Genomic DNA, 14,900 nt, shown 5'->3' on the forward strand with positions numbered 1-14,900 from the left:
ATGTTTGCAGGCCTTCAGAATTTGTTGAGAAAAGCTGAAAATTGGAATTTTATGTTAAATATCACAATAACTAAGCATTGAAAACTAAAAACATATATATATATGTGTATGTGTGTGTATGTATGTATGTATATTTTTTATATATAAATAAACCACCAAGACCCACATTTATGCCAATGTTCTTTGGACTAAAACAAAATCCATCTTAGAGTAAATTATCCTCAAGGACCTGAAACTGGTTACCTTTGTAAAATACAGTGATGAAGGGATAGGAAATAAATATATGGTGAACGGTGTCCATTTTATAATCTTTCTAAGGAAGATTGACACTTCTTTACAAGATCAAAACAATTTTTTTTTAAATTTATTTATTTATTTATTTTTGGCAGCGTTGGGTCTTTGTTGCTGCCCACAGGCTTTCTCTGGTTGCGGCGAGCAGGGGCTACTCCATTGCGGTGCATGGGCTTCTCATTGCGGTGGCTTCTCTTGAGACAGTGTATGGCTCAGCATGTCATCTGTGTGAGTGAGTTATTCAATTCTTACTGAAAGAAAAGTGACTGTGCAGTTTTGGGATGTAGCATTCTATCAATGTCAATTAGGTCGATGAACTCCTTTCTTCTTACTAATTATTTGTCTGCTTATCTGTCAGTTACTGAGAGTGGAGAGTTTTAAATCTCTTATTATGGCTGTGGATTTGTCATTTTTTGATTCATATATTTGAATCTTTGCCATTAGGTACATGCTAATTTAGTTTTGTTATGTCTTCTTGATGAATTGACACATTTATCGTGAGGAAATGCTCTACTTTATTACTGGTGAGTTTTTAAAGAGTACTTTTTCTTATTAAATACAGCTGTACCAGCATTCTTATGTTTGGTATGTACTTTTCTGATATTTATTTTGCAATTTCTTTGGGTATTTATATTTAAAATTTGTGTTTCTATGCTTTTTTCTTTTTTCCACCCTTGGAGTCTTGCTTTCTTCTTTAGTCTAAAAGTGTCTTTTAATTGCAGTATTTATTTACATGATCAAACTATTGATGTGTTTAAGTCTAAAATCTTTATAATTGTTGGGTTTGGTTATAGCAATTCTTTGTTCCTTTTTCTCCTTATTCCTCCCCTATCTTTTGGAATAATTAAGTATACCTTATTATTTCTTTTTATCTGCTCTATTAACATTTGGACTATAATTCTTTCCTTTTTTATTTTAGTGACTGCTCCAGAGCTGGACTGTCCAATAGCTAGCCACTAGCCACATGTGGTCCTTTAAATCAAAATTTAAATTAATTAAAATTAAATATCATTGAAAACTCAGTTCTGTAGCTGCACTAACCACCTTTAGATGCTTACTAATCAAATGTAGCTAGTGGTTACAGGATTAGGCAGCATAGATTGATAGACTATTTCATCATCACAGAAAGTTCTATTGGACAGTGTTATTCTTGAGCTTATAGGACAAATATTTAATTTATCATATCAAATCATCAAATATTATTATAGTATTTCAACAACAATATACAAACCTCACAGTAGTGTAATTCCATTTGTGCCTGTCCTTTGTATTTTTGTATTCATGTATTTTGCTTCTCCATATGGTATAACCCCCAGAATATATTTGTATCATTTTTGCTTCAGTCAATAATATTTTAAAGAATTTTAATATATGCAAACACACATACATACACCCCCTCATAAAAGATGATTAAAAGGTAATTTATAGTTATCCTCAATTTTAACTTTCCAGGTACCCTTCTTTCTTCCTGCAGATCTGGATTTCTATTTGGTATGATTTCTCTTTATTCTGAAGAACTTTGTTGACCATTTCTTAAAGTTCATTTCAGCTGGACACAAATTCTCTAAGGCATTTCTCTCTTAAAATGCTTTTGTTTTAGCTTCATTTTAAAGAATTTTTCCACTAGATGGATAATTTTGGACTGACAAATTTTTAAATTTCAGAACTCTAAACATGTGATTTTATTTTCTCCTAACCTAATCTTTATTGATTCTAAGGAGAAAGCCATATAACAATATTCCACTGGATCAATTACTTCCTCCACCTCTTGGCAGATTTTTAAGCCTTTTCTTTGCTTTTCTGGGGCACTGAAGATGAGGGGCACTGAAGTCTGATAGCCTACGTTTGAGTACCAGGTGTAAAACTTCAAAACTCTGTAGCATCAGCAAATTACTTGGCTCTCAGTTGTTGAGTTTTTCTATCTATACAGTGGGAGTATAATACACCACAGTGTATTAATGATTAAATAAGGAAATACATATGAATGTTTTGAGTGGTATATAGCACTTGTTAAGTGACCAGTGACTGATAATTATCTTTGCTGTACTGCAAGTGTTTATTCATATCTATTGTTCAGTGTGCAGATTCTGAGCTGTTTGAGATTTAAAAAAATTTAAAAACACCATGTGTTATTCTTTTTTCTGTTTTCCCAGTGCTTAAAATTTTCCTCATTCTATAGTAGTTCTAGGGAGAGTAAATGCAGAAATTATCTGTGGATTTTTATTTCAATTAGTATTTACTTTGTCAAAATGAAACTAATTTGAAGCATATGTGTGCTTAAGTGAATTCCATTTTTGTGTTAAGTAAAGACATTTGTTTTATATGACAGTGTTTATAGGAAACATTGTCTTCTTTTTCTGGTTAAGTTTTAAGGTCCATATGTTAAAGAAAGTGTAATTTTCCAGTGAAGAGACAAATATTTTAATGTACAAATATAACTTTAAACTCTCAGAAAAAGGTTATTCACAAGAGGAGCACAAAAATGTTCAATAAATATCAATTCCTCATTTAACAATGATAAGTTTGTACCTATTTTATCCCAGACACTATCTAGGTGCCGACAGTATATTAGTGAATTAGACAAGGACCCTAAATAACATATAGAGTATTTTTTCATTGTGGGTGGTAGAAAAAGGAACAATAATAATAAAAATGTAGAGTGAGTTTTCAAAATTCATCATCTGATAACTCTGATGAGAAAATATTTAATGTTTTTAATTTTTTGATTCCTTATATTGATCTTAAAAGCTACCACTGGATGGTTAATGGGAAAACAAACATATTTAGTTCTGTTCAGTGAACTAACTTATTGATAATACTTTTTTTTCTCCAGTGAAGACTTTTTTTTTCATCATAATATAACTGTCCTATATTCTTCAAAGGTAGAAAAATCCTGTCAATGCCCTTAAGACACCACGTGGTCTAATATAAATTTCTTTCCTTTTAAATCGAAATATGTAACTGGTTATATGCAAATGATTTCTTGTGAAATGTAGCATTTATGTTTTTAATTTTCTTTGCTTTTATTTCAACCAAACATAAGAGTAATTTAAAATGATCAGCTGTAGAAGAACTACATGCAACCAATATAAAAATAATACTTCACTGGGGAAAAAATACTTGCAACCAATGGAAAAAACTACTTTCTTTAATACATGAAAAATTCATATAATCAATGAGAAAAAAACATCAACCTAATAGAAAAATGAACGAAGAACACAAACTGGTAGTACACAAAAGATACTAAAGTAAAGTAAAAGGAAGTAAAAATGAAATAAATTTCACTATGAATTAAACGCAACCCATTTTTCAACTATCAGATTGATAAATAAAACTATTACGTGGCAATCACAATTTGGAGAGTTCGGGAAACAGAAACTTTAGTGAAATGTATATGAGACTGTAAATTCTCAACCGATATTGCAATTTGCAATATTTGTCAAAATTGAAAAGATATCCTTTGACCCAAACAACTCTAATAACTAAATGATCTTCAGCGATATTGACACATTTGAGCAAAGGTATGTATAGAAAGTAGTTCATGGCAGCATAATAACAGAAGACTGGTAGCAGCTTAAATGTCTATCATTGTAGAATTGATTAAACACAGAACACTATCTTCAAAGAGTGGAATATTGTATGGTAATGTAAAATAGTGTACTAATATGAAATCACATTTAAGATATATTATTAAATACAAATGCAAATTAGTGTTTAAAAAATAAACCTATGTTTTTCTTTTGCAATAAGCCAAATCAGGACTATCATAATTAAAGATAATAAAATCAAATACTAAACGATGCTGTTAATAAAAACAGTCAATTAGCTGGTAAGCAGTGTGTATTTGATTGCTAAGGCTACCATAATACCACAAATTGGGTGGCTTAAACAACAAAAATTTATTTTCTTCCTGTTCTAGGGTCTAAGATCAATGTGTTGGCAGCTTCGATTTCTTTTGAGCCTCTCTCCTTGGCTTTCAGATAGCGACTTTCTCACTCTGTCCTCACATAGCCTTTCCTCCATGTTCATGCATCCCTGGTGTCTCTTTTGAGTATTCAAATTTCCCCTTAGAAGGATACCAGTCAGATTGGATTAGGAGCCAGCCTAACAGCCTCATTTTAACGTAATTCTCTTTAAAGGTCCGATCTCCAAATACAGTCACATACTGAGATAATGAGGGTTAAGACTTCAACATATGAATTGGGGGCGGGGGGAGTAATTCAACCCGTAACACAGTGATAAAAATTTGCCATAATAAGATAGGCTCTGCTTTAGATATCATGGAAAGGTATATTTTTGAAACATTACACTATATCCCAAAACTTGATGAGTTCAAACTTATTCCACTTTATATTCAGTTGCTCTGATATGTTGCAGGTCTATGCTAAATTAATGACAAACTACTGTGACTGATCTGAATATGCAAATACATTTTCCCAATATCTCTCTTTCTTCTGGAAAAAAAAAAGAAAACATTACTCAATTTACTTAGAAAGGAGAACAGCACTGTTTCAGAGAGACTGAGGTGGTTCATTCTCTCCCTCTTCTCTCCTCTCTCAGCCCCTTTGTTGTCATTACAGGTAAGTGATTACCACGAGGATGTCCTAGTTTATGGACTTTGGACAAAATTTTCACTTATCTTTAGAAACCTTTTGCTTTTTCTGAGCTGAAACTGTAAGTAGATAGAGGGAATCTGTTTCAGAGCTGACTTCATCTGTAGACTACTCCTCCCCGTGTCCATAGAACTGTTTGACCTCAAGAAGCCAACATGATACTTTAATTTGGGCTTGATTCAGGTACAAGAGTAGGGTAAGCTCATTTCAAAATTAGCTTTGACCTATTATGGATAAAGCTGTCAAGATACCTCCAGAAGAGCACTATTCTGGCAATGCTATTTGTACAACAGATCACTTTTTAAGTTAGTAGGTGTAGTTTGACAGAGGAAGAAAGAATATTCCCCAGTTAAAGAGGTGAGGGGATTGCCAGTCTTGGCACGTAAAACTGCCATTTCATGTTACCTACTGAAGTATTGAATAGTTTTATGTTTATTCAAATGGCGTTCTCTGGAAGTTTTGGGAATGAACAATTAAGTTATTGACAACTGCCTGGAATCGTAAATGTGCAATGATACAGACAGGGAAATAGTGAAACCCTGTTAATCAGACTAAATAATTAGTAGATATAGATGGTTTTAGTTCTCAGTTTTCATCATGAGGAAAGATGGAGGCTATATATATGTGTGTTTGTAAATCTGAAGATTTTAGGAAGGAATCATTTGGCCAAAATAGAAAAGAAATCAGATTAATTGAGAAGAAAACTGATCACTGAACTTGCTGAGGTCCTCAGGGCATTTTCAAACATGCAAAACTGTGTTTCAGCTTTGTGTTTTTTCCCAAGGGCTGCCGTAACAAAGTACCCCAAACTGGGTGACTTAACAGAAATGTATTTTCCCATAGTTCTGGAGGATAGAAGTCTGAAGTCAAGGCGTCAGCAGGGCCCAGCTCCCTCTGAGACTCTGGATAGACTCCGTCCTTACTTCTTCCTTGCTCTGGTAGTGGCCTGCATCCTTGGAGTTTCTTGGCTTGTAGCTGCATGACTCCAATATCTGCCTCTGTCATTATATGGCTTTCCTCTTGTTTCTATTCATATCATACTCCCTCTGTGCTTTGCTGTCTCTGTGTCTCTTTATATAAGGACACCAGTCACATTGGATTAGAGTCCCCTCTAATGACCTCATTTTAACTTGATTACAATGCAATGACCTTATTTCCATGTAAGGCTAGGTTGCCAGGTGCCAGAAGTTAGGACTTCAACACATCTTTTTGGGAGTGTACTCTTCAACCCATAAGGTTTAAACAGATTCCTGGTACCTAAGAGACAAAAATTGTATCTCAGGACCAATCAAGATTTGGAGTTGAATATCATACTTAGTTTCATAATGTGCAATAGCTCAAAAACTCCAAGGTTTTTTCTCGTATGAGCAGGGTAGTGGTGAGTGATGGTGGTGGAAGATGTATGTTTTTCACACAGTTACTCAGGAACACTGCAAATGTTGGTAAACAAGTAAAATCGTGGAAAGCTGTATGTAGAAATTTTCATGAGCATTGCCAGATGTCACCTCTATTAACATGTTATTTATGCAAATTCACCACATAGCTACACTTACATTTAAGATAGGAGGAAAGTATATCTAGATTATGTGCTCAGGAAAAAGTATTAGAAGTGTTTGGTAAGTAGCTGGCATCTTGGCTACAGAAATTATTACATGTGCACTGCTGTCCAAACACTCAGAACCCCAAGTGATGCAATAAATTTTCTTGGAAAATAGAGTGAAAAATAAGGGAAATCTGTGAGAAACTGTATCCTCCAGCAGGTCTACACATTGATTTGAAGCTGACATTCACAGTTTGGATGATACAAGAAGCCATAAAGCAACCAAGTAAATGTTAAATTATTCTACACATGTTGTGTACTAGGTACCAGGTATTTGAAATACATTGATACATCACCTCTGTAGGATTTCATCGTTATTGTATCAAATAACTTCCACAAATAAATTGCTAAATGAAACGAAGATTTCACAATTAAAAATTAATAATTTGATACAAGAAAAATCACCAGCAGAAACAGCAGAAAGCCATATTGCCCTAATTTGGTTCTGGGAATGTGTTAAAATGTAAACTCCCAGGTAACCCTGAGACATAACTCAGTCAGAATATGCATTTTATCAAGATTCCCAAGTGACATAGAAGACCATTAAATTTTGAGAAGAATCCCTCTAGCACAGTACTTTTCTGGGTGAGCTGCACATAAGTCACTTGGGAGAGCTGATTCCCAAGTTTCACCCCTGAAATTCCGATTTAATGAGATTTACTTATGACCTAAATGTTGGGATTTTAGGTCATAAGACTAAAATGAAAGACTCCCCAGATGACTGTGATATGCAGAGAAAGTTAAGAATCACTGCTCCTGGAGATGCTGTTTCATTTCTCCTTGGATCCCCACACTGTCTAGCAGAATTACTTGCACTTGTAGGTTCTCCATAAATGCTGATTCAGTTAGAGTTTCTCTCTACAAGAAGATTATTTTCCTCAATGAGACTGGAATACTTTCCACCTCTTTTTAAAGACAGAATTATTCTTATCTCCACTCTTTACTGGCCACGGGTGGAAATTTAAAGAAGATACTCAAGGTAAGTATCTTTCAAGTAGTTGGTTTAACACTGGCTCAAATTTCATAGACTTGATTCAGATAGAGACAAATTTCTTTTCTAAAAGAGAAAAGCTTATAATAACAGTATCTTCTAATTTTAAAAACTTTACCGGTTACAATTTACATAATAAATAAATCCGCAAGGATTTATGCCAAGTTTACGGTTTGGATAAACAGGCCATTTTTAACAATCATATATGTGTATGTGTAAATATGCATACACACATATGAGTACACACACACACACAAGTCTGTATCTCCAATGACTAAAGTTTAAACATTTTCTAAGTTAAATCACTTTTTTTAGAGATCCAACTCTTCCCAGCTGGCTGTGTTTTCAATCCATAAACATTGCAATGTTCTGTACTGTTGAATGATTCTGAGTTGATTGCCTTTCCCCAAGCTCAAGAGATCCTGACTTTCTAGAAAAGATGCATTAAAAGGGAAAGAGAAGAAATCATTGTAGAATATAATATGCAGCAATATACATACCCAAAGATTTACATAGGAAACAAGATAAAATTTGAATTTTTCTCAAATACAAGTCATCTAGGATAGTTATTATTTTATCCCTGCTTGTAAGATACTATTCCAAGAAACAAGGGTAGTATACCTTGTTGTATACTTTGTTTCATTTCAATGACATAAGGTGAATAATTTTAAATGTATACAAATGAGGGCTATATTTATCCCCACATCATTTAAAATAAAAAAGAAAACAAATCCTTATTCTAGGAAAATATGGAAAATAATTTTGGGGAAATAATTGAAAAATATAAACAGAAACATTTGTATTGTTAAGGTTTACTCTTTGCACCAAGTTACTTTGGGCCTTTCCAATATTTTCTGTATAGCATTACAATGTAGTATGATCTTCAGTTCAATGTTAATGCTTATTGGTTATATCAAAGTTAATTCTTTCCCTCATGGCTTACGCCTATAAAGGCCTTCGTAATCCATGCTAAATAAATTGTTGTTTCAATTGAACACAATTAATTACCATGAACACTTTAATAAATTCTAAGACCAAAATCTGCCCTCTTGGGACATCAGGTTAGTTTGGGGATTTAACTCCCTAAAGCTTGCCCAGGCAGTTTATGAGCATTTGGCCTTAGGCTGCATTTCTGTACTTGTTTTCTCTGTAAACAAAGGACTTCTGTCTTCAAGGCAGTCTATCTGCCTGTTGTCTGCAGACTGAAATTGCTTTGCACATTCTGGATGTGCAATGAACCAGGTTTTCCAGTGAGAGACAGAGTGTAAGCTCTTTATGAAGCTGCATTAACTCATTCAGCCACAGAGGTGTCCTGTTAGCCAGTCTGAGGTTTCTCATTGCATAGACTTCACTAGACTGTTTGGACAAGTTGAAAGTGACAGGCTCAATTTCCCTGGGAGGTTGCGACCCAATAACTTGAGGCTTGGTGGAATATTCTAATCTGCATACAACACTGTGAAAGTAGAGTTATCTTGTCCAGGATTTACAAAAGAAAGTTTAACTCCTTCTAAAAGAACATACATAGATTTAAGGCCAGAACAGATCAGTTTCTGCATGATCTCTTGGTTCTTACTCAGCGTTCTGTATTTGAGTGTGTATAAATACTTGCCTTTTCAAGTATTTTATAATTGTTTTATTATTTTATCAATTTATAACATCTTTAGTTAAATAGGAGGGAACAGTAGTTATTGTGAAACTAAAAACATGTCAGTTTTAAGGCTAAAAACTAATTTCTTACAATGTCCTTGATTATCTTCGTGATTTCTGATATTTATTAAAGGAAAATAATAAGATGTTTGTGTTCTTTATTTTAAAAATAAATGGCTCAGGCAACTGTCACTAGTGTATGTGTGCGTGTGTGAGAGAGAGAAAGAGGTTGAAAACTATTCCAAGGAAATTTTCAGTTGGTTCTATCGAGGTGTGTTTTCTCTACTGTGTGACCATTTAAGTTGGTCTACTCTCCATGTTCACATTGTAGAAACTGGTCCATCAAGAAGGACCACAGTGTATTGAGCTTATAATACTTTAATGATTCTCTATAGCATTTATAACAATTTGCACAGCAGATTTGCATACAAGTTATTTCATGATTTAATTAATGCTTACCTCCCCAGCCTTATTTCCAATATCTCCCATATATGTAGCATTTTCTCTAGGTTTATGAAACTAATTGTAATAACACAAAGGGCACATACTGTTTCAAGTCTATTCTAAACAAACAAAAAAACAAAAAACCCTTCCTCTCTCTTTCATATAGTATGGATGATCCCTACTCATTGTTTAGAAATTACTTCCAGAGACACTGCCTCTGGAAAACAACTCTGAAAATTTCAGTACCATGTAGATAGTTCCCTTTATGCCCATACCCCCAAACTTACACAAAGCTATCATAGAAAAAATTACACTATTCCAGTTTCATTTATTTATTCTCCAGATAGACTATAAGACCCTTAATAGCAGAAAACATACTTGAAGCTGGAAAATGGCAACAGCTCAATAAATATTTGTTAACTTATGGCAGGTGATTTTTTGCAGTATTTTTTCAAGCAAAATAAGTCTCTTATAATCTTTGTGAAGTAGGATAATATGAGATTTTTCTTTAATTAGGAGAAAATTGTTAAGTGTCAACATTAATTGTTTCATCTGTGGACTGATATAAAGATTGTTTTACAGAGTATATGTGTGATCAGTCTCAATAACAAAGCACAGTATGATTGTTCTGAAATAGCTAAGTTTTGAAAAGCTGTGACTTTTTTGTAATGTCCTTCCAGACTTTCAGTACTAAGACTGAGTCAGTGTTAAATATCCTTGAAAGACTGCAAATTTAATAGTATGTTTTTACTGATAAAAGATAGCTTGGAATTCTGTTTTAGACATGACAGTCTCAAGAGCCCCTTCTCTCTTCCCCTAAAATAATACCCTTCATTTTTTTCCCACCAAACATGTAGTGCAACTCTATCCCATTCACTGTTGTTTTTTATTTTTTATCCCATTCATTGTTTTGTAATAAGTTTTCTATTAAAATCACCAACTTCCTTTCCAGCCAGCCAGTTTTCTTGCAGAGACTGGTTAGCTAGTCTTGTAGCAAGAGAAAAAAAAAAAAAAAAATACTCTATCCAAATTTACATTTAAAAAGAATTTTAAAGCAATTCAGAATGTTGGCTTTTGGCAGGATTTTACTTAGTATGAAGAGGAAGAGAATAGGATCTGCCTATCAAAATGATGAAATTGAGCACACATCTGCCAAGGGCACTATGTATGTTGCTGAAATGTATTATTAACCTTGAACACAATATGTTTTGTGAAATAAAAGAAATCCCAATAAGACTGCCAATTTTAATATCTGTGACATAGCTCTACTCAAAAAATCCATGAGGTTTTTATAAATCATGAAAATGCAAGGTAGATGTATAATTTTTGGCAAATATAGTGACTTTTATCTATACATGAAAACATGATGTGAGCTATGGAAATTTTCTTCCTACTAGTGGCTTTTGTCTAATAAGAAAAAAAAATCCAAGAGTGACACATAAAGAAAAGCACAGTTATTTTCTAGCACTCTTTTAAAACTTCAAAAATACTGTTGAAAAATGATTTTTTTAAAATATTTTGAAAGTCCAGGGCATCAACACATTGCTAGCTCACTCACAACTGGATTTCGTAGATATCATAGACTAACTATATCATGAAAGCATTTAGAGCTTTACTATTGTAGAGGTTTATAAAGAGGGATGCACAGAAAAAGATGGGGTGAACTGTAATATCAACGAGTATATGTGGAAAAGACAGTGCAGATTCCAGTGTTACTTATCTTGCATTTCTCGTTGGAAATTTCAGGTATACTACAGGTATTTGTTTTGGTTGCTATCACAAACCTTTCCCATCAGTTTACTTTGTTTCATAGTCTGCTTCTTTTTGTCTTCTGGATATTTGTTTTATAATGGATAACTCCATTTTTGGGTTTTGTTTTTCCATTCTGCATTTTTCCCTATTCAATGCTTGTGATGAATGCTGGAATCTTTAAAAGCCAATGCATTTCCATATAGGATATAAGCCATTTTATTTTTATTCTTAAATTCACATGGACAGTATTGGAATGTTGCAGTAAGTAAGTAAGCAACATCCATGGTGCAGAGACGCTGGGAGTGAGTGCCTGCATCTGTAGGAGGAAGTCATCAAGAAGACGTGACGTGACCACCCGTTGACCCTCCCGCTGTACCTGGGCAATTGGAGGCTCTCCACCCCCTCCCTTGTCCTTGGGATATGCAGTCCTCTTGCTTTTCCTGCTCCCAGAAGCTGCTCCAAGTCTTAAAATAAAAATATGGTATTGAGACTACTATCTAAACTGGGCATGTGACTGAACCCAGTTAAGGTCCCTAGATACATTTTTAAGATTCTGGCAGTCAGATGTGAAAATTGACTCATCTTGTGGCCACTCAAGACAAGCCTCTGAAGTGAATTCCCTTGCTTCTTACATCTGCTACCTACCAATCCGGAGTGCTCTGTTTGTTTTCTTCTGTCTCTCCCTGCCCTTTGCTTAGCAGGGCTGGTTTCAGGTTACACCCAGGAATCTCCCCAGGAGGTTGTGAAACAACAGCACCTCAAATGCTACTTGGCAGTATGTGTTATAAACCCAGAAGTGAAGAGCCTGGATTCTGAAAACAGCACCTATGATTAGATCTCAAAGGAAAGCATTCCTGTTACTACGGTTCATGATAAAGCCCTCTAGTATTGACTCAGATATGGAATTAATATGTTGTAGTGAGATAAACTAGGAAGGAATTTTAAAAAAGAACTGCAAAATAAATAGGTGGTAAAAAGATGGCTCATGCATTTACATATTAAAAAAAAGTTAAAACTAGATTTGTGAATTGCATTGCACTTTTTCCTTGAACTTAAGGTCAACAAACTTTAAAACAATTTCAAAGTCAGATTTGTGACTATTTTACTGTAACCATATTTACTCCAAGTTGAGTACAGCACCTAATAGAGTGACATAAACTCTCATGTATTATGTAATTGTTACTTTTTCAATTGCCAAATCTTATTGATCATCTATTAATATACAAGTCTCTGTCCTAGGTGTTTAGGGTGTAACAGGAAAGACAAAACAAAAACAATGGCCTCTAAATTGTGACCCTGTCTGGTGTACACAAAGAACAACAAGAAGGCTAGTGTAATCAAATCAAATCAAAACAGGAGGCTAAAGGAGCAGGCTCTCCTACGGTACCCAAAGTGCCCGAACCATCTCTGTTCTAGCATTCTACTTCCTCTAGTCTTAGGCTAACTACGGCCACAACCACATTATATTCTGATCTACTACATTCTATATTAATGCTATATCTGCTTTATTATCTTGTAATTTTTGTTGGGAATAAAGGGCAGAGGCCATAGGGGGACAGAATTGTGAACATGCAAAACTGCAGCTAAAATCCTGTTCATGTTTAGGGATGTGCCCCAATCTGAAGGTGTTTAGGTTAGGAGCATTTCATTTCTTGTAATTTTGGTTCTACTTTCAAGTTCAGAAGTCTTTATTTTAGAATCAGACGTTCTTGCTTTGTCTCCACTGCCCGAATATTTCTCTCCCTTTAAATAATGCAAATATTGAACATCATACTTGTAATTTTAACTGCAGTACACCAGAGTGTAGAATTAAGCGTTATTTAAGAACAGAAACAGAGAAGTGTCCGGTTTTGATCGGCTGTGGAAGATAAAAATAAGGAGGTGGTGCAAAATAGAGATGGGCAGATAAAGAGAGATTTTTCTTTAATTGGTATGCAGAGAGGTAGAATATTTCAGGACCTTTTAAGACATGACAATATATTCTAGAAGCTCAACTATTTTTGGTGTCTCAGTGCAAGGTTGGGATTTTTCTTTGTCTTCTTTAGCAACTGAGAACATTTCTCCCTAGTGTTTTTGGTATCACAGAACACTAAGAAAATAATAGTGTGTTAGATAAATGGAAGATGCAAACTCTTCCATTTATTATTGTAAATAACAATAATCCTATGAATCCTGAGAGCCCCAAGCTCCACTGACCACTGTAAGAGTTGAATGGGTCAATAGCACAACATTACTGTTGGAGTCATGTCTTTTGAATATTACAATGCTTGGAAAGTTCTAGACCAGAGATAAGTGAGGTTTGCAATTGGATTTGCATTTTTCTGTCATACTCTCTAACTTTGTTGGTTTTACCTATAACCCCTAGATTCAAATATTTGAGTTTTATCTGCCATTAACAACTAAAATATTTTACATGCTTGACCAAATCCTATTGGACTAAAGGTTGATTTTCCCACTCTTGCTCTCGTCACTCCAACTTTTTTCTTTCCATCTTGTTACATTGAAGGAAAAAGCAAAACAGTGTGCTCTGCCATAGCGTTGAGTTTTTGCCTCATGTTATTTTATCAAAATGGAGGTAAAACATCTCTTCTACATTAAGCTTCTTTATTTGGGTCCATAATATCACCATTTTTAATTTAATTTTCTCAGACAGTGAATATTTATCTACTCAAGATACAGTACACATCCTTGATTTTAAAAATAAATAGAATTTCATATAAAAATGATTGAAATGACTTCACTGTGTGCAATTACTTTCCAAAATGTGTTTAAAACATGTGCACGATTGAAACAGAATTGCATTTCCAAGGGAATCTCACATTACACTTTAATATATATGAAGGTAGTATAATATGTAATAACAAAGAGCTTTATTAAGTCAGTTCTAACACTTTTTGAATAGTCTGAGACATATCTGCATTATATCAAATTCCACTAAATTAATAATATAGTCAAGTTCTTTTGTATTTATGCGTACTTTTTTTTCTAATGTAGCAAACTAACAGCACTGACATATTTCAATTCAAACATAAGCATTGAAAGTAAGTAAATGATTTACTAAAATTGATTATAGCGTAGTTGGGCTATATGAAGTATTTAGGTACTAAGTCTCAATGGTTTTCTGGCAAAAGGCTAATCCATCGGTAAGAAATATTCAGAACGGAAGTCCAAAAGGAGGAAATTGTGGAAAACAGCTGATTATAACCTTAGAGAGAGGTCCAGTTTTTGATTATTGTTTTTGTTTCCTTTTGAGAGCAAAAGTTTTCATATTATTCCCTTCTTTATTCCTGTTTTATCACCATGTATGAGACACAAGAGGGGCTTCTTAAAGAATCATGGAATGGGTTATCCTCTTTCAAAAAAGGCTTTTCAAGCCCAGAGATAAACCCATGCCCCTATGGTCACCTAATCTATGACAAAGGAGGCAAGGATATACAGTGGAGAAAAGACAGTTTCTTCAATAAGTAGTGCTGGGAAAACTGGACAGCTACATGTGAAAGAATGAAATTAGAACACTCCCTAACACCACACACAAAAATAAACTCAAAATGGATTAAAGACC

This window comes from Balaenoptera borealis (genome assembly GCF_965194805.1).
Source record: "Balaenoptera borealis genome assembly, chromosome: 5".
NCBI classification, from domain to species: Eukaryota; Metazoa; Chordata; class Mammalia; order Artiodactyla; family Balaenopteridae; genus Balaenoptera; species Balaenoptera borealis.